Source organism: Protomyctophum parallelum, assembly GCF_964188405.1.
Source record: "Protomyctophum parallelum genome assembly, chromosome: 19".
Taxonomy (NCBI): Eukaryota; Metazoa; Chordata; class Actinopteri; order Myctophiformes; family Myctophidae; genus Protomyctophum; species Protomyctophum parallelum.
The window spans coordinates 34,179,385-34,201,006 of record NC_139717.1 but is presented as its reverse complement, the minus strand read 5'-3'; the positions used below and the strand labels follow the sequence as shown (position 1 = coordinate 34,201,006).

Below are 21,622 nucleotides of genomic sequence, written 5' to 3'. Positions count from 1 at the left end.
ATTGTAGATAGGACTCAGACGGGAGGTGAATGTACAGCATCGAGGCATTAAATCTCCCTCGCCCTCGCATTCTACTAGAGATGTTCACGGGCCAGCGGTGTGGAGAAGCTCACAGATGTCAATGTGTCTTTAACTGCCTCCATGTGAAACAGAGCATTGCTGGAAAAGTGAACACATGCTCTGTCCTGTTTTTCTTTTTTTAACTCTTGGACAAGTCTCAGTCACAGCATTCAACTGGTCGATATAAATAATAGTTAAGGCTATGTAAGTCTCCTCTGAATAAAGCTTCAGATGCCTGCTGACAGTACAAGAGTCGCCTTGTGCCGTTGCCAAACGATTAATTAGTTGGACTTGATTGATAAAACATCCAAGTTTGTCTTTCGTTGTTGGGTGTTGGCTTGGAGAGGGAAGGTTTTTGTTTTGGGAGGAGATAAATTGTTGCCTCACTCAGCGAGTTTGTGTGTTGCGGTTTTGTGAGTCCAAACAGCTGAGAAGTGGCTCGGGAATGAGAGCTATAATTGCTCCCATGGTGATTTGAGGGCTGGTGATTCTCATCTGAGAGCTTGGAAGTGCCAGGCCTCGTCCCTCGAGGAAACTCACTCATCTGAGTTCGCTGCAGTCTGTCTTGTCTGTCTGTGATTTATTTTAGGAAATTTGTGAAAATATATACAGTATATACCGTACATGTATATTAAAAGAAAAGAAGGGATTCATTTGTTTTTATTCAAGACCCATATACAAATGGAACCACGTCACGACCCAAACATGGGTCCTAGTGTTTTGGTAATCAGGGACTTAATGGACACCCAGCGTCGTTTCCCTGAGCCTGCCTGGAGGACGGCGCAGGGCAGAGTGACCACACCACCATCGTCGTGTGTGTGCACGTGTTTCTTTTTTGTCCTTCTCCCTTTTTCGCCACCTCCGATGTGATATATCGCCACTCATATTTATCCTCCCTTCCCTTCCCAGCTGTGATAATATTTTCTCTGTCAAACATCTGTAGGAGGAATGTGGGGACAGAGCAGGCCCACTTCCTGTCTGTATAGAGCTGCAGCAGAGCGGTGCACGCGCACACACACACACACACACACACACACACACACACACACACACACACACACACACACACACACACACACACACACACACACACACACACACACACGCACACGCACACACACACGCTGCTTGCCAGCGTTCCTTCCCACAGTAGGTTCCCAGACCTGTTGGACTCCCAGTGTCCTGAACCACAACCTCTGTGATTACGTACAGAACATGATGCATACAGTACGTAGCCGACTAGTGTAAAAAATAGACGATCTACAAATTCACAATGTGTGACACGGAGTACAGGTCATGTCACAAACAGGCTGTGTTATTGATGCAACTTGTGTTGTTGATACGTTACTGTACTGCACTGTGTACCTACTGTATACACTACGAAGGAAAGCTGGCAGTGCAGTATTTTTACCACTTGTCGTGCCTGAAAACCTTTTTACATACATTAACACAGTTTATCATAGGCCTATATTGCATTAAGGTTCAATAACTAAATATCGAACTGTTATTTGTATACACTACGGTTTTGTGGACAGGCTGTGCATAGTGTGTTTGGGACTGGGGGTGTGTGTCTGGCTTTCCTTTGTATTATATCTGGAGAAGCGTTAATAGACTTCACATCTAGCCGGTCCTCTCAGTTGTCTTGCAAAGACACAAACCGCTCATCAGATCCAGTAAACGTCATGGGTGTATTGCTGAGTGTGAAGTTGATTGGATGAGCAGTTCTCCAGAACCGGGAGGCTCCCAACGGTCATGTGTTCCAAACTAATTTGTGACACATGTGTTCCACAATATGGGAATTGCACAGTGCCTAAAGGCTGCAACTGAACTGAATAGATTTCATATTTTGGAATGAACGACTCGAGGGTTTGTTGGCTTGCAGACTTTGCACCCCCTCTGTGTGCACTCCTTTGATAAATGCAGACAAATGAAACGAGGCAGCGCTGTTCACACACACACACACACACTCACACTCACACTCACACACGCACACGCACGCACACACACACACACACACCGCATCAAACAGAACAGCCCTTCTCTTGGCACTTTTATTATGCTGCGTGATGGCTGTCATTTGGCGGCGTGCCTGTAACATTAGCCTCATTACAGCAAGTCCTCTGTCTGAATTTAGCCCATTGTACGTTGCTTGATGTGCTGTTAATAATGTCTTCTAAAAGGGGCATTTCATTGGTGTGCATTTTGTCTTGCAGTGGATGCAAGTTCTGCCAAGAAAGATTTTGACTTTAGGCTGTAGTCTATTAAATATTTGTTTCTATTGCTTTGTTTTGATTTGATTGATTTTTTTTTAATCTTAGTTAGAGTAATTTAACTTATATTAGTCTGGTTGTTGCTGTGTACCAATTAAAGGAAAATTCCGGACTAACCATTTTGTTTTACCGTTATCCAATAATGATTATATCCATAACAACATCCAAAGTGCAGCGCAGCTCTGCGTCTTAGGCTAAATCGCTTATTTTGACCGATAAAAATGTTTCATTTTTTTCTAAACATCTGTCTTTCATAATGACCAAAGTCATTGTACTGTGTTTTTTCCCAAAGGGGCTTCCGTATAACATGGTGAACGAGCCTAAGACCCAGCTGCGGTCCACCTTTACGACTGGTACCACCTCTACCACTGGTTGTTGGATATCAGACTACGGTAAGAAAAGCGCTGGTCCGGCAAATGCACAGAAAAAATGACAGTTTTGTACAAAATGATTTGGTGTACAAATTCAACTAAATTAAATGTTAGGTGTCAGGTTCAGATAGTGCCGCAAGTAGAAACATTCAATCATGCAAATCAAGGATGTTAAAATGTTTCTTCATATTTTAGAAGTTTAAATGTCGAAGAATCCTCTCAGTATAACAAACGGCAATTTTAGGATCACACAATTCTTATGATGTCCCTAAACTAGTAATTGCTGTTAGAGGTGTGAGATAACACATCTTTAATGGGCTTTTTCTGCAACTTTGACTTGGGGTTTAACAACATTCAACTAAGAATAACTCATCATCATTTTTCAACCGTTGTCGAGATCATGGATTTCACAATGCCACGCCAGACTTTCCGGTCCTTCATTGCCATCCCCAGTTCCTGCTTACTGATGCATGTGTCCCTAGCGATGACATCAGGGAACGACAGTTTTCTACCTCTGGTCTGCTTTGAGGCAGGATTCCAGAGAAGATATAACCTCATTGTCAGCTCTGTAGCAGTGGCCGGCAAACTGTGTTCTTCTGGATCGGACTAGTAAAGAAACACAGGGAATGTTGCCGTATACCAGTATTAGATCAGTCGATGGGTGGCTCTTCCTAGACAGATTTTTGCGCTCTCATTAGAAGGCGGGTGTAAGTGCCATCCAACCGTTTCTCTAATTTCTTTGAAAGTGTCCATGTCTCGGAGCCATAGAGTAGAATCTGCTCAACAGTCGTCCTAAATATTTTTTACTTTTAACATCTTATTAAGCTGGGATGACCAGATCTTATGCATGTCATTGCAGGCTGACCAGGCCATACCCTTCCTAGTTTGAAAGTCCTTTTGGGAAGAAGATATATATGAACCCAAATACTTGTAGTCATCAACCATCAAGTGTTAAGTGTTTTTATAATGTGGTTATTGTTGGATTTGCATTTATTTATGTGTTCAGTTTTCGTCTCGTTGAGATAAAGACCAACACAGTTGGAGGCCTGCTCAAGAGACTGAAGGAGAGCCTGAGCGTATTCCAATGATTGACTGATAAGCGCTATGTCATCAGCAAAGTCAGTGTCGGTTAGGTATTTAGCAGGATGACGAGAGCTTCTCCTAGAACTTCTTCAACTATTGTCTGTAAAAGGAACACTACTGTATAACACTGAGGATTTTACTGTGTGGAAAACCTGTATGAAATTCAGCATAAACTATGAAATGATCAGAGTTATTTGGCGGATGACATCCGAGAGAACTCGAGACGCACTCATCGTTGTGACATTGTTGTCGCTATTGTTCAGAAGTTGTAACAAAATGAGGAGAAGAGAGAGTTCACCTAGAAGAAGCTGCATGCCGCCCCGCCACAGGTGTTTGAGCTTTTGATTCAGTCTGCTCTGAATGCGGGTCGCGGCAGGCCAAGCAGGGCTCCGTCTATCAGCCAGAGGTCAGCCAGGCAGAGCACCGCTCGCCACGTCCACGTCTCTTTACACGCTGACCTCCCGGGTCACACGGGCCAGGAAGCAGATGGGCAGAGGTCCGCGATAGCACCACATGCTGTGATTGGCTGTGTTCCTGTGTGTGTGGTTGGGTGTGTGCGTGTGTGTGTGGGGGGGGGGGGGGGGGGGGGAGAGGGGGGGTTGGTTGGTTGTGGGTGCTTGTATTACTATCCTTTCGAGGATAATTAACATAACCGCAATGTGGACGAAGGAAAGTTTTATATCGTTCACAAACTTGCACGGCTAACAGCCCGAGCCCTAAATGTCCCCACAAGTATAGTAGAAATTGAGAAACAGACATTCTGAGCAGGAATATATCCCACCCTTTTCACATTGGCCTGTTATAGCGCCACCAACAGGTCGTTTTTGCAAAAACACATTTTTGGAACAAAATGCCTCAAATCATCCAATTGCCATCCAAAAGAAGAAATGTCACCCTTTTCACATTGGCCTATTAAAGCGCCACCAGGAGGCCACAACCTGACCTGCCCTGGTGGAGACCTGTGCCCAGAGGGGCACTTTATCTATTTATGTCCGTGTCCCTTTTATGCCCATATATGGAGTTCTTTGTCAGGCATGCCCAAATATGGAGTCTATGCAGATGTCAGAACATATTTGTGATGTGAGAATAGACTGGACACTGCCCTCCCTGTGGGGGCGTGGAACACGTGTGTCGAATTTGAAGTCGGTGAGGCGAACGGTTCTTGAGGTACGTGCGTTACAGCCGTACACACAGACAGACAGACAGAGACATGGTGCATTTATAGATAGATGACTATGATTATGTGATAACAGTCTGAAACATGGTGGTCCCTCGACCTCTGCGGGAGTCCGTTTTTCACACCCAGGCTGGCCGGCGAGTAACGAACCGACCTGTCCCCCGTCCCGGTACGACCCACCGTATGGGCAGTATCGCCTGAATCTGTGAGCGCCTCTCCAGAGCATGGGAACTTGGGAAGCGATAGCGAACCTAAGATCTTGATGACCTGTGTGTGTGTGTGTGTGTGTGTGTGTGTGTGTGTGTGTGTGTGTGTGTGTGTGTGTGTGTGTGTGTGTGTGTGTGTGTGTGTGTGTGTGTGTGTGTGTGTGTGTGTGTGTGTGTGTGTGTGTGTGTGTGTGTGTACCCAGGACGTTGACAGAGTGTTATCAAGCGCTGTGAGCGTGTAAGAGAGGGGCCCGATGTTTGCCTTTGGCTCCGGGGGCCCGATAGCAGCAGCTGGGCCGCTGCACAGGGTCTCCATTATCCATGTGGGGTCCTCTAACCCTGCTGCTGTCCTGGGCGGGGGCAGGGGGGGCACTAACTGCCACTTACTGTACTGTACCAGACATGGTGAAGGGTAGATGGGAGGGTCCTGAAAGACAGCTATTTTACCAAGACAGCTACTGTATTATAGAGCCTCTCGTAGCCAGCCTTCATCGGTAGCCAACCTCTCAATTGTGCGATGACTTCACTGCCGAAATGGTGACGAGCCAACCAGATTTGTGTGAACCATGCAGGCTATAACCAACCAGGGCCCAGTATGCAACTATGGGGCAATTAAATCTAATACTGAGAAGAACAAGACTAATATCCACGCGCAGTGATATTAGTATCGCTACGCGAGGCTAACTCTATTAGTCGTATTGCAACATGTCGTGAGCGTGTAGCTATTTTCCGACTAGATTGAAACATGTGGATCTTGGGATCCACATGGAAACGGTATGGCTCCAATGTCGATCTGGGACTTCATGTGACCGAGTCAGTAGTCTTCTACATATCAATGACTTCATGTGACCAAGTCAGTGGTCTTCTACATATCAATGACTTCATGTGACCAAGTCAGTGGTCTTCTACATATCAATGACGTATGACTGAATTTGGACAAATCGTTTGGTGATTATCGGTTTAAAAATAGGGACACCGGGTTGAAAGGGCATATAAGGAGTGTTGGCAAGATGCTGCCAACACACCGAGGTGAAAAGGTACAGCCATATGTGTCATATGGAACAGGCCATGGGGCTGTACATTATACAATGAAATGTCATTATTTAGCATGGCATTTCTCTGACACTTTCATTCAACTAGCCTTTTAGTAGGCCTATAGCCTGAGGGCCGTTCAGATGATTACGTTTCTGATCCCATGCAATTAGAGTCATGCATTCTCTTAGGTTACAGACTTACAGTACTATATGATCTCAGCATAAATCAAGCCCAGGAACAGTAAAAGATCCAGTGTTCATTTATATTAACCCAAATCGACCTGCATGCCATGCTCCTTGTGCAGATTGCAAGCCAGAAAGCTTCTCCTCTCTTAGAAGCAAGTGCTGAATTCTGCCCTATTAAGTTCCTCTCCCTAACTCTATTTCCTCTATAGTTGGAAGCCAGTGTTTGATTCAAAGATGATCATAATGACTGTAATTTGGGGCCTTTTTTACCCCCTCTCTTTCTTTATTTTCTTTTTTTTAAACGGACCACATCTTGTCATTGTCACAATTACGCAACCGGTATACTGTTTACATTGTCACCCTGGGATCCCACCACCAGCTGAACTGATTATAGTGGTTACCTCCTGCCCTCTTCCTCTCTCTCTGCGTGATGAAGCACACTACACAGTCAAAGCCCCGGGTGTTTGTTTATCCTTTTGGATCTCCAGGAGTGTACAAATGGAACCAAACGGATCCGTTTTTTACTTGGAGTTAAGCGCCGGGGGTGTGACTGTGTACCACACTCTGGGCTCATTCTGATTAGCGGTCCATCCTCCGCTTGTGCCTCCCTCGCTGGGCGGGGTGATCGGGGCACCGTGGGTTACCGCGTCAAATCTAGGTCTAATCATGGCACTCTGTCCCCTTCCCTCCCCCACCATCTGCAACCCCCGGTTGAATATAATAACCCCCGGGACCCCCCTGCTGTGAGTGATATGGAGATCCGGTTTTATCCGCGTGCACACTTGCGGGATAATCTCATTAGAAGCAGGGGCCAGTGGGGTCCATGGAACCCGGTGAAGCCGGAGTCCTTCACACCGGCTAATCTACTCCAGTGCGAGTGAGTGGCTCACTGGGTTGTGGTGGTGTTTGCCTCTTGTTGGGTGTGGGATTAGTCGACTGCGCTAGTGTTGTTGATACTTCATGACTGCACCGAAAAGCTGCTAAATTTGACAGCTCTGAGACAGGTTGAGAAGGGAGTCAAGGGGAAGTGTGCCCTGTATGCTTAATGGGGCCACTTTTAACACCTTTTTTGCAAGGTTCACTAATGGTAAATGGTGCATTTATATAGCGCCTTTATCCATGGCGCATTCACCCATTCACACATACACCGATGGCGGAGGAAAACATGCAAGGCACCAACCTGCTCATCTGGAGCAATTAGGGGTTCAGCGCTTCGACACAAACTCAGGGGGAGCCCGGAATCTAACTGAGAAAACCGGCAACTCTACCCCTGAGCCACTGCCGCCCACACTATTTCTCTGTCATGTCTATGAGGCAGCAAACATGGGATTTAAAAAATACAAAATGACTATCCTTCTTTTTTTGTGAGGGCTGGTATGGCCGACTTTCCACATCTTTTTAACACATTTTTATCACATCAAAATCATACTGTTTTTCGGACAGGCCGTCAGAAATGATCTGAGGTGCATAATTGCTTATTAAAAGGCATGGCATGAAGCGTGGCTTATGTTAGTCCAGAGACCAAGGTGTTATAACAAGCAACAGCTGTGTATGTCGCTGCCGTCGGGCAGAAACCTTGCATCTCAATTATGTACAGTATATATATTTATTTTATTTTTATGAATGCCCTACTACTTCAACATAACGCTCAAGTAGTGAAAATAGCCAATCCACAAGCCTATGCGACATTTTGTGAGCTTGTAGATCGGCTATTTTCACTATTGTAATTGTTGCAGTTTTTTTATATAGTAAAAAATAAAGGGTTTTGGACATATGAGGTTTTCAGCTGAGAGTTGTGTAGGTGTGTTAATCATTCTCTGGTGCAGACTCCACCACAGCTGGCTGGTTGTACAAACACTGGCTTGAGAGAGACAACATGGACCTCCAGTATCGACAATGCCGTGTGTGTGTGTGTGTGTGTGTGTGTGTGTGTGTGTGTGTGTGTGTGTGTGTGTGTGTGTGTGTGTGTGTGTGTGTGTGTGTGTGTGTGTGTGTGACTGTGTGTGTGACTGTGTGTGTGTGTGTGTGTGTGTGTGTGTGTGTGTGTGTGACATTTCGATATTTTAATCTAATGACATGCACCGAAATAGGCACACCAGGGCTAAAACTGGGGATAGAATGTGTCCATTTTAAGATATTGATATAGTAGTTTGTTATAGCATCCCATTCTAGTGGCATGCACTGAACATGTACCGTAGAGGAGAACATCTGGACTTTTAAATGTCACTGCACAACTGGAATGCATGGCATGCGATCATGTCTGTGGGGATCTTTACATGTAACAGAATGTGTATGGATTCTTTCCATTTGAATAGATGGAAAAATGTGTCCTATCTCTCTGGTGAATATGATTTATTCAACACAGACAGATTTTCTTCGTGGAACTGGGATGAATTCATCACTATGCGAAAGCAGCACTTTGAACTGGAACGTGACTACATGCGTGTGAAGGACTGATGTTGGGGGTGGATAATAATACATAATAATAATCTGTTCTTGTCCTGCAGTTTGGTGCATGTCCTTTTAGGGCTGTTGATGGTTGGTTTAGTCTAAAGCCTAGTTAGACCAAATGTTTTGGGTATTGATGTTTGGTTTAGTCTAAAGCCTAGTCAGACCAAATGTTTTGGGTATTGATGGTTGGTTTAGTCTAAAGCCTAGTCAGACCAAATGTTTTGGGTATTGATGGTTGGTTTAGTCTAAAGCCTAGTCAGACCAAATGTTTTTCAACAAGACAAAACCCAGATTAAGCCCAATTTATACTTTGTCGTATATACGACGTCGGTGTCACATGGCAAAAATAGCCAATGGACGGATGGAGCATAAATTAAGCGTTGGAATTTTGCTGAGAAAACAATGGTGGTCTGGATTATCCCCCGACGAGAGAGCTGCACTTTGCACCGCATTACATAAATTAGCGAGTTGGGAGGCATAAAAACAACACCCAACCAAAATCAGCAGGTTTTAAAGGGGTCCGGCCTCTTCTTAAAACACATGTAATTGAATAACGGTTTCATAAATTGTGCAATGTGTGCGTTTGGTAATAATGTCAACACCGCAGTTACCATGTTTTATATCCTGTCCTCTCCTGAGGTCAACCCCTTGGGGGGGGGGGGGGGGGGGGGGCTGTTGGTGTAAAGATATCAAATTGGAAGGCAAATTATAAATCAGTCGTCCTACCGCACTGGTTTCCTCTGTGCCCAAAGAACCATAATATATGCATGTATTCCTCCAGCCGTGCATTTTCATGGTCCCATAAAATCTGTGGCCATTTGGGAAAATCTTGAAGAAAAAGTGGCAAAAAAAATATTGTGTTAATAGCGTTTTAAGTACGCCGTGCTGACATTGGTGGAATTCTCAGCTAATTGCTACTCTGGATTGTTGTGTTGCGCTGGTTAGTGGAACGCTGCTCTTCATCCCATCTAGGCATTGCAGTCTCTCTCTCTCGCAGCAGTATACGAGATTCTTATGATTTGGAAATAGATACAATTCCACTAAATTCCTCTAGTGGTGACGAAGGGACTTCTCACTCCCAAATTGTTAGATGTTGATGATTTGTCAACATGCATTTCCTGTCCGACGCAGACACGTAGGCCTACTAGGGCTGGGGAGTCATACACAATATTCATATGACGGCCATTTTGCTCTGACATCATACCTGGGGGATGGGAAACACTGTATCCTGCAGCCAGACAATTATTGCATTGTCAACGTCGATCAGATCTTAATCTGGACTTTTTTGAAGATCGAAACATTGACACCGCAATAAGCAGAGCTTTTTTCTTTGCAACTGTGCATGGACTCTATTTTCATTTTACTGGAATGTAATCGACTCACACAACAAAATATGCCTCCAAAATGAAACAACCTGTAAACGTCAGTGCCAGGTTCAAACAAACACAGAGCGGAGGAGCTCTGTGCTCATGAGATGTTATTGATCGACCCTTGAATGTACCTTAGTAGCTACACAGGTATTTATTATAATTGTCTAGTTAGTATATTGTCTAGTGAGGGAAGGAAATGTTTGTGAGATCTGTGAGCTCTTTCTTGTACCCTCTTCAAGACTCCTGTTCTGGAGATAGTTTACTGTCATATCACAGCCCAATGTGTACACAGGCGGTATAGGCAGGCCACTTTGCATGTATTTGTTTTTGTCATACTCCACATGATGTCGTTTTTTTTCTCTGGTGGAGTCTGTGATTGATATATTATTTATTAATGGTATGATATAGAATAGATAATTAAGTGAGATAGTGAGATAGTGAATACTCGATCACTATCTCACTGTGTGTGTGTGTGTGTGTGTGTGTGTGTGTGTGCGTGCGTGCGTGCGTGTGTGTGTGTGTGTGTGTGTGTGTGTGTGTGTGTGTGTGTGTGTGTGTGTGTGTGTGTGTGTGTGTGTGTGTGTGTGTGTGTGTGTGTGTGTGTGTGTGTGTGCGTGTGCGTGTGTACGTACGTACATGCATGTCACAAATTGCTGGACCTGTGTATCCTGCCATTAGGCAGAAGTACCTCCATATTTTCTTCCCACATATGTTTTATACTTCAGTGTGTGTGTGTGTGTGTGTGTGCGACAGGAAGGGGAAATTGACAGAGAATTTGTAGCAGTTGATGTCGGTGTCTTTCTACCCATGACCCTTCAGATTAAATCTCCCCTCACATGCTTGATACAGGAAGTACAAATACACACAACAACAAATGGACTATCCTGTGCCTGGCCTGCCCCCCCCCCCACCCCCCCCACCCTACCTCTTGATGTTTTCATCAGCACATCTGAGCAAACATGAATGATGCATCAAATTAGAATCTGTTGTCATTTTCGCATGCAGTCAATATTTTATGCCGCTTCTTTATGCTCGGATGCTTTCAGTTCAACCTTGACCTTTTCCACCCCCATCTCCCTGTGAGTTATTAGAGTAAAGATTAGACTGGAGTCCAGGTGACATTGAGCTATGTATCTGTCACCACACATCACAGATCTCCACACTGCAGCACACTGCAGCAAATCCCAAGTGATTCAATTCTGCATTCTGGGTTTTTTCAACCACTATACATAATATTGTTGGTGAACGTTCGACGCGTTGTGAGCTTGTGGGTCGGCTATGTTCGGTGAAGACATTATTTTGTGTAGAGGTATAAAAAAAAGAAAGAAAAAAAGAAGCATACATTATTAATGAAATATAGACCCTTGGGTGACCATGGTCAATGAATATATAGGGGTTTAAGATGTTAAATGGGGAGATCATCACATTTTTTTAAGGACATTTTGAACAGGGCACAACACAAGGCCATACTACGGACGGATTTCGTTTTCATTCATATTCCGAAAAATATATATACATTTAATGACTCTATGCGAGATTAAAATCCCTTCTTGGGATGCTCACAGACAGACGTTCTCTGCAGTGCAGGGTGAGTGTGACCTGTCCTGGAGGAAGTGCACTTGATTTACAACCCGGGGGCGCCTGGAGAGTGACAGGCCTGATGGGTATTGGAGAGTATACGCCACAGGGCCGAGTGTAAATTTCAACTCCATCACTTGAGGATAACGTGCCCCCCCCCCCTACACACCACACGCCCCCATGTGTCTACCTTAGCATTGATTAAGCTTCCACAGGGGGGTGAAAGCACTGTTCATTACATTTGCTTGAGCTCCCTATAGCTGTCCCTTAAGACAAATCATTTTTCAGAGTTTTAGCGATCGGGTGTGCATGGATATCGGCCAATACTCACCTTGTTGACCGCCATCGGTGTGTCTGATTACATTTTTATGTAATTGACAGTTGTTTATCTGTGTATAATTGCATTTGTGCTCCATAAAATAATTGTAATGAAGGGCTAAAGGACTTTATAACACCTATTTCCTGGCACAAATGAGGAACAACAACAACATATCATTATTGGCCATCTGGCATCAGCCAAATTGTTATTTTTCGCTATCAAAATGTGGGATTGGAGGGTAGCTGATCTACTTACAGGCAAGTAGTCACAAATGGCCTCAGTCAAACTCATTGGACTCAGATGTACTGTAGGTGTGTGGCTACGCACCTGTTGTGCAAAGGTACACATCAGGATAATTCAGTCATCCCCACAAACATTCAGTGGAATAACACGGAAACTGTCATGATTGTAGCAGGCTTCTTTTTCTTCTTCTTGTGGTTATGTAACCACATTATACACCAAAGTATGACAAGCAGCATGAAACCACATGGAAATAAAGTGTGTTTTTGACATGAAATGTAATCTGTCCAACTATTGAGCCTGAATTCCACAACTGGTGCATCCCTTCAAAGAATAATGTAGTGATGGGGCGACTGTGACTCAGGAGGTAGAGCAGGTCGTCCAATGATCCACGGGTCGGCGGTTCGAATCCCGGCTCCTCCTCATGTGGAAGTGTCCTTGGGCAAGACACTGAACCCCAAATTGCTCCCGGTGTGCTGGTTGTTACCTTGCATGTCTTCCGCCGCAATCGGTGTATGAATGTGTGTGTGTGAATGGGTGAATGTAATGCACAATCTATGTAAAGCGCCTTGGATAAATGCACCATTTACCATTTAATGTATAATATGCACCTTGGTCTGCATATATGGAGCCGGCCAGCAACTCTACATCTGACCACAAACCTCAAACCCTATATAGATCACCATACTGTACATACTGTACATGGAGCTGACCTGTTCTGACATTCCATATTCCATATCCTCTTCGATGTCTCCCTTTTGACTTATACCTGTCCATTCAAACTCTAGCCCATTCTGACCTGAGATCAGATTCATACGAGCTTTCCACATGGACACACACTGGTCTGATTAACCCATTCTGACCTGAGATCAGATTCTAAAAATGTCAGTCGTTCTTTGATTTTTCAAAAAATAGCAGACCTACAAGCTCGTATCGCGCCACTCGGTGGCGCGATATGAGCTTGTAGATCTGCTATTTTTCAATAGCTAAAGCATAACATGATGCCAACACCAAAATGGGTGCCCGGTCAGAATGGGCTAGACGGGCCCGCCCCGAAGTTATTAGTGCACTGCAGCCGGCCCGGCAGCCGGCAAAAGTTCTCAACGGGCCCCGACAATTAAGGCCCCGGCCCTACCTGAGCCTTCATCAAACCCTGTACCCTCAAGACACTGCCCCGCTGCCACCCTTAGATCTCCATATATGGGGCTGACCTGTTCTGACAGAATGTTGACCTGACCTCATCAAAACCTGTACACCCAAGACACTGCCCCCTCTGCCATGCTAGCCTGGCTTATTATAAGCCAGACTCAAATCACACGGCAGGCAATTCGTTTTTGCCAACGGCTGATTCGGTCTGGCTTATTAGCCAGGCTACTGCCATGCACCCTTAGATCTCCATATGGAGCTGACCTGCCCAGCAGTCTTATACTGGTATTATATAATAATAATAATAATAATAATAGCTTGAATTTATATAGCGCCTTTCATGAACCCAAGGACGCTTTACAAAATGTATGTATATATATATATATATATATATATATATATATATATATATACCACAGCACAATAGTACAATGCACTGCATGAATTGACGTGGTTATGGATTTATTAAAAGCAGACTGCCCATGATTTCTCTTCCATACATTATGTTTCCGATCCATCTATCATGTAATGTAAAACCATGACATGACAGTCCAGTGGTTTTTTGAGCGGAGACAGACAAGAAAATGAAAACGCTTCTCCATTTACTTGCCAACACTGCCAACTGCACTGTCTGCAGCGAGCGGGGCTTCACTCTGACAGACCTGAGAAGTTGCGGTCCTTCTGTTCTGCCACGTCGAGTTTCTGTTTGTTTTCGTCGCTCGCGGTCGTCCTGTTGTGCAATATTTGGACAGCGGAGCCTGGCGGGGGTCCTGTCCTGCAGCAAAAGGCGTGGAAACAAAAGAGGAAGTCCTCCTTCTCCTCTTTCATCCAGCCACCCCCCTCTCTCTCTCTCTCTGTCTACAATAAAGAGAGGCCCCAGGGAGATGCTGCAGCTGGGTTGCTTCAAGGCTGAATCTGAGAGCAACCCTGCCCTCTAGAGTGTCTGGGAGGCAACTGCATGCCGGGATAGTAAGGCAAAATGGGACCAGACCAGAGTCAGACAGGCATGCTATGGCATAATGGCAGGCAGTGCTGCTGGCTGCTATAGAGAGCTGGGCTGGGTCTGGCTGGAGGCAGCATTCAATGTTTGCTGATGATGACAAATCAGACTCTTTTATCATGCTGAGTCTGATTTAGTGCTTTGTTTACTGGTGCAGATGTTGACAAAATAGCTGTGGTTTAGAGTTCTTATGTCTGTTTCTGTCTGTCTGCACAAAGGGAGGGAGAGATGTGTGTACGTGTATGCAGTATGCACAGGCACGTGTGTGTGTGTGTGTGTGTGTGTGTGTGCATTTCTGTGTGTACAGCATGTGTTTGTTTAACTGAAACTCTCATTTCAGTTAATGTAATATTTACATTAAAATATTTAGCGCAAATATTACCTTATACTAAGTAGGCCTATAGACGCCTTAACAGACGACGTCACACTGATAAGCACCAGCATGTATGCACGTGCCGGCCGCACAAGAACACCACCTCTCATAAGATGCAATGGATCACGGCAGCTTGTGATCACGGCAGCAGAGCATATTTGTGCACGGCAGCACGCGCATCTGCAGCCCATCAAGTATCATTTATGCTTCGTCCCGCGATGGTGTCGCGCACACAGTCCTCCGCGCTCACAACAGTCGCATCCGCGACGCGATGTGAGCTTGAATATCGGCTGTTCTCTGCGTGCAACACTGTTGCGCAATGAAGTATAAATGTCTCCTAGGGTGCATCACACTAGCCATCACACAAGAGGAGGTTTAATGAACTAAAACCAGCGCTCCCCAAACAGGTTTGGAGATCTGTTGGGAAACATGAAACAGTCACCCGTGCGACCAGTCTCAATGTTTGTAAACAGATAATTGGTCTATACAGTACAGGGAAAGGCTTATGGTTCAGAACCTTGGTTGTATGATACTGTGAAATACCTTAAAACTGTAGAGCGTTACAAAAAGTACAAAAAGTTAAAATTGGCCTGCTCATTAAAATGTCTCCTTTCAAGTTTTCAAATTTATAAAATATTTTAGAAAATAGCAGATCTACGAGCTCACAATTGTGAGTTTGTAGATTGGCTATTTTCAAATGGCCGGAATGCATATAGGGCTGAAGCGGTTAATGTATGTTTTGTAATAATAGTAACAGTAAAAGTACAATATTTGCCTCTGAGATGTAGTCGAGTGTAAAGTAAAAGTATTGGAAATTGGAAATACTCGAAAGTACAGTACAATACATGAGTAAATGTACCACTGGAAGTTCACATGAGGTCTGAGGTGTGGTTATATTATTCAAATATGTCTTCCATGTGTATTTTTTGTTTTCTTCCTGAAAGCTGAAAGCCTTTGAGTCAAAAGGCCTGATCCAAATCACACCACTTTCGTGTCATCATAACCCTAACCTCTCCCCTAACCCCTCCCTCATTATCATACAACAACAGCTGTGGGCAAAGCTTAAGTTCAGGTGGGTGGTGCCAAGGTGAAAACCAGGCATTCTCCATACTGTATGTACTGTAGATATGTCTGACTCAGCATCCAGCCAAGCACTATATAAAGGGTGACCACTTGAGTTCAGATGCAAGCAGTATTTACTCCAGGACCTGTCAAGCCTATGGTCATATTCAACCTTCAAGTTCCACGACCAGTTCTCACCAAGAGAGACTCCCGCACCTTCTGTACGAGTCAGGCCTTACAAGCCATATATCTCTGCATTATACACGGATCTTCAGATCCACTCGTCTTCTTAAAACACAATCCCCGCCGGGATTAATATATTTATTCATCGCGTAAGGATTTCCCCCTTTCAACCATTATTTTGAAGAGCCAAATATCCATAACCGGATGTTACGATGACGTAATGGTGTGTGTGGTGTCTTGACCGGTTGTTGTTCTCTCGCTGGGTGCAGAAAAAACCTGAACGCGAATATCACAGCGCCGGCTGTTGAAAAACCTTGTTTTCACCAGAAACGACATTCATTGCGCTGAGTTGGAGATAAAGGCCATTGAAAGCAGTGCATAGAACGCACGTGGATGCGCGCGCAACTTAAGATGGCGTGGTCCAGTGTCACACTCGACACTAGCATGCTAACAGACCTCGGCTGTCGACTCGATTGGATCAAAACATGGAATAAAGAATATAAAGAACTTCATCACGTAGGTTACGTGTTCGGCGGGGGACCAGACTAAAGCTTATGTGATCTACGTTTTCAGCGGGCATCTCGGTTAAGTTCTTACCGGACACCACTGCGGTGGACGCCCTAGTCTCGGGACAACTGGTCCCTTTCAGCAGTATCTGATTTAGCATCGGTTTCTGTGTCCAGATCAAGCCTTTCCAATGTAAACACTGTGACAAAGAGTTTTAATTTCTTAAGTAAACACGAGAAGCAGGTTCACACTGGAGACAAACAAGACGTTCAATCGGTCGTCCTCCACGGCAGAGAAAAATCTATCCAGTGCGAACAGTGTTACAAGAGATTCACAAGATCTACTAGAGTGTGTGTGCCAGCGGCATGTAACCATGGAGTGTGGGTTTAAATTGCCTTTAATCACAGAACAGTGTCATGTCTTACAGTACGTTTCAATTTTACAATGACACATTCAATTTCAACTTTCAACCCTGTCTGTCAAATTCAAATTGTATGTAAAGAAGAAGTTCTCTATAAGCCCCCCTGGGGTTTCTTGCCTCACCGGCACAACTACCTGTCATGCCTTCCCATGGAAATAAGTAATATATTATGCATGTACATTCTGTTGTGCAAATCAAATAAATGTCTGTCTGTCCATTAACCTCTCTGTCCGTCTGTTAGCAGGATATCTCTTGTATACATTACTTTATTTCTTTATATGGACGTGACATTGCATATTAATGGACATTACTTAATGGACATTACATATGAATGCAACGTCAATACACCAGATTTAGCAAAGATGCTAGTTCGCAGTCCCCACACAAAACTTAAAAACAAAACAGGCATAATAACATACATACAGTACAAGAACGATGTACAAAGGTATAACGTGCATCTATATGGTTTAGCAACATGTTTATAGGGCAATACAAATGTGTAACTAAAGTAACTTGTGTATAAAGTGCAGAATTGCTTTCAAGTAAATACAGGATATGCTATCAAAGTGCACTAGACTATACATGGTCACAGCAGGTTTGGTTGTCGAGCAATTACGCATGAGCGGATTTGTGTGTAGTAGTGCATTCCATCCACATTTTTGTGGCCCAAACAAATTTAACCCTGTGTTTGAGCCACATCTGGGTTGAACGTATTTTGTGGAGCTCCCTCTGGTGTTGTGACTGTGGACGTTGTTGGGTCCATTGTGGGCTTTAGAGAGCCTCCCATTGGATACGCTCACTCAGTCGTTATGGTTACCTCTCCGGAGAGGACAAGACTAGAACAAAGAATGTCTATAGGAAAGTGCTGAAGATGTCAGGGTGACTCAGTTCGGACCGCAGGTGCATTCAGTCGCCAGACAGTGACGGCTAAAAGACTGTGCTGGGGGAGGCTGCCTATGGAAGACTGGCCACTGACAGCATCCAGGGAGGGAGCGCTTTGATCACACCTGGCTCCCTAATTGGAAGAAGTGCATTTGTCACCCAAAGCAAAGCCGTCATGAAATGTACTGTAATGGAAGCGATGAGTGGACCAACTGGCAGTGATCTGTCACAAAAAGACAATGAATATAATGTGTATTTTTTCACGGTCCTTTCAAGTAGTGTGCATAAAGGAGGGAGTGGAGTGGAGTGATGGGTTACTCAGCTGGTTTCTGCATACTGCAACAGTATGTTTTTCTGCACTTCCAATGTGTTTCGGATTTTTTGGCTGTAGTATTGGCCAATAATTAAACTCACATTGTTGTTGGCAAATACGATGACATTTATCGATGCCATGCAGTGGCCGTTGTTTCATACAGTACATTATGATCTTGATTTAATTGTTTCTCTGGCTCAAAAGGATTAAGGAATAACAAAAAAACTAAACAAAGAAACTAACAAAAAACATCTGTATCGGCTGTCCGCCAAATTGTTATTTTAACCACTTAAACACAGGGGTCTGTAGTTTGGCCCCCTTCCCTTTTTCCTTTTACACCAAATCCCGAAAATAGCAGATCTATAAGCTCACAACACACTTGGGAATGGGGATGCTAGGGTCCATGTGGCCAAACATTGTTTCAGCTCTATACTTTCATGTATTTCTGAACTAGTGGGTCGAACAGAAAAGATGAGAGGTCGCACTACTCGTAGTCATGATGCAAATACTTTATTTTAAGATGACCAAAACCAGTGTGTCAACATGACTCAATTGATCTGTTTCAGACAGCTACTGCCCTATGTGTGTAAACTTTACCGACTCCTTTTTGTGTTTTTTTCATTATCCCATTTTGTGCGGGAACCCTTTTTGATGTTTTAAACATTATGTTATAATTTAGCTGAAAAATCGTAAAAATGTGGCGCAAATATTTGAATATATATTCTTTCAAAGTGAATGTTTTTAACTCAGGTCTAAGTAAGTAGTTCAATGCCTTCTAAATCAGTAGATTTTTCAAAAATGTTCAAAATAAGCAGATGTATATAAGCTTGCATCGCGGTACGAAGTGACATGCTGTGAGCTTGTACATGTGCTACATGTGCCAATGCAAAAATCTAAATCTAAAATGGCACGGATGTTTTCCTGGTTGTAATGAGTTAACATGGGACTTGTTTCACTATTGCTACTATGGTCCATTAATAGTTTGGTTCTTTTGATTTGTTTTGCATTTGAATATCACCCCCGGTTGCATGTCTTTCGTAGTCCATGAAGAGGAGAAAAGTCATTTCACTTGCAGGAGTTATTTGTCCTTGCCTGATTTAGGGTTTTTGTTAATGTGGGTCTCTGGAGCCGTTTCAGACTAGTGATTAAAGGACTAACACATCATTGTTTACTCACAGCTTTGGCCATAATGTTTTATATGAACAGCCCATTTTTCCGTTAATTGCTTCATTTTTAGAGGTCCCGTTTGACATACGTCTGTTTACATTTTTAAAGGTCCTGGTTGACATGTCAGTTCAAAGTCACTAGAACTTTTAAGTGAAATTAAGTGAATAATTGTGTAAGGCTGCCTGTCTTTTTTTATATACCAGCACTACAACTTGTGCCCACTAGGGAGTGCTGATATTTCTACAAGTAAAGCAATGGATCATAATGTGTTTAACCAATCTTGTGTGTGTGTGTGTGTGTGTGTGTGTGTGTGTGTGTGTGTGTGTGTGTGTGTGTGTGTGTGTGTGTGTGTGTGTGTGTGTGTGTGTGTGTGTGTGTGTGTGTGTGTGTGTGTGTGTGTGTGTGTGTGTGCGCGCACAATCTTTTAGTATAGGCCTATGTGTATCATGGGGGCATCAGCTCCACCAGAGAGCTCTAGACTTCCCTCTCCAGAGCTACATTAGTGACTTCCTCCTGGGGGATCCCGAGACGTTGCAAGTTGCAAGGCCAGTGAGTCGATGTGTTTCCTCAAACTGCGCCTTGGTCTGCCCCGGGGTCTCCTCCCAGTGGGACGTGCCTCGAGGACCTCCCTAGGGAGATGCCCGAGAGGCATCCTAACCAGATGCCCGAACCACCTAAGCTGGCTCCTTTCCAGGCGAAGAAGCAGCGACTCTACTCCGAGTCTCTCTCGTGTGACTGAACTTCTCACCCTATCTCTAAGGGAGATACCAGCCATCCGTCAAAGAAAACTCATTTCAGCCGCTTGTATTCGCGACCTTATGCTTTCGGTCATGACCCACACTTCATGACCATATAGGTGAGAGTATAGACATCCACTACATATTGTGTATTGTATGTGATAATATAGTGAAATGATATTGCACATGTCCCTGATGGTAGGATGTGAGCCCTGCATGTCTCTGCTTAGTATAATCTACTGCAGTGGTTCCAAAGCTTTAGCCTGTGACCAGTGGTGTCATGGTCGTAGAACGCAGTACCACGCCGCGGTACCCAAAACATTGTGATGTGCACGCGCAGGTACAGAACGGAACGGTCCACGTGCATGCACGCTAGAACACGCCCCCCTCGCTCCCCCTATAGATTTAAGAGAAGACGCACAAGACTTTCCAAGACTTTCCAAGACTTTCCAAGACTTTCCAAGTACACAGTGGTCTAGGTTTACTGGCGTTGGGCACGCCCATCCCCCCTCCCCCCTATTTTCACACCGTTTCAAGTATCGTGCCCAAAATAAATGGCTACTACTTTGCATGATAACAACAGCTTTAACTGTTACCTGAGCGCACATTCTCATACACAGTAAGCAACACAGCTAGAAGTATGTCTACTGCTTCTGTGGTGTTCTGCACGCAACAAGAATGCCTCCTCCTCCAGGAGAAGAAGAGATTTGTACAAAGCAAACTTTTTAGTTTCGTTACTGCCGAACAGTAAAGAAGATTATCTGATTTATTTAAAGTCTACTTTTGTGTTTGTGAGTCTAAAACTCTTATATACTATAAATAATATATGCATAGGCTATCAGCTGTTCTTTTTGTGCGCATGCACACATGACGTGCCGTGCCGTGGTACTGAGAAATAAAATCACCATTACACCACAAATCAAATCACCATTACACCACTGCCTGTGACCCAAAAGAGACACGTGATCTCACCCCAGGACCCAAACTAGTGAAACTAGCAGATCTGCTCTGCCGTTTCCACTTTCGCTTAAAAGTAAAGATTGTGGAATTTAGTTTTTATTTATTAAATTATTGGAGAAAAAAACATTAATTTCTCTTTAATTAATATTTTGTATTGATATTTTGTGTTATATTTTGTATAAAAAAAGAAACAAAAAAGGGGGTGATATTTACTCGTGACCCACAAAAAAACGTTCCCCGACCCACAATTGGGTTCCGACCCACTGGTTGGGAACCACTGAACTTACAGTACACACACATGCACCATCTACATGCACTATGTATGTCCTGTACACTACAGTATGCCAGCCCAACACTTCCTGCATGCTGAGAGTCCCAGATGGAAGCATCCTGTTCTGGTCTATTGTAGTAACGACCATCCTGCAAGCCTGGGCCACCGTTGCATTTCAGGATCTTCAGATCTGTATCTCTATGGACCTTTTGTCTAAAGCAGAGGTTCCCAACCACTGGTACGCGAGAAGGGAAT

At 44.1% G+C, this 21,622-nt stretch overlaps 1 protein-coding gene across 1 annotated transcript in view; it reads left to right on the top strand.

The window, feature by feature from the left end:
- The first annotated feature begins 2,628 nt into the window (after window positions 1-2,628).
- lama4 (laminin, alpha 4) overlaps window positions 2,629-21,622 on the top strand; it is a 73,132-nt gene continuing 54,138 nt past the window's right edge. Inside the window, exon 1 of the mRNA XM_083790746.1 lies at window positions 2,629-2,722. The gene's annotated coding sequence lies outside the window, so the exon portion shown is untranslated. The remainder of the gene's footprint in view (window positions 2,723-21,622) is intronic.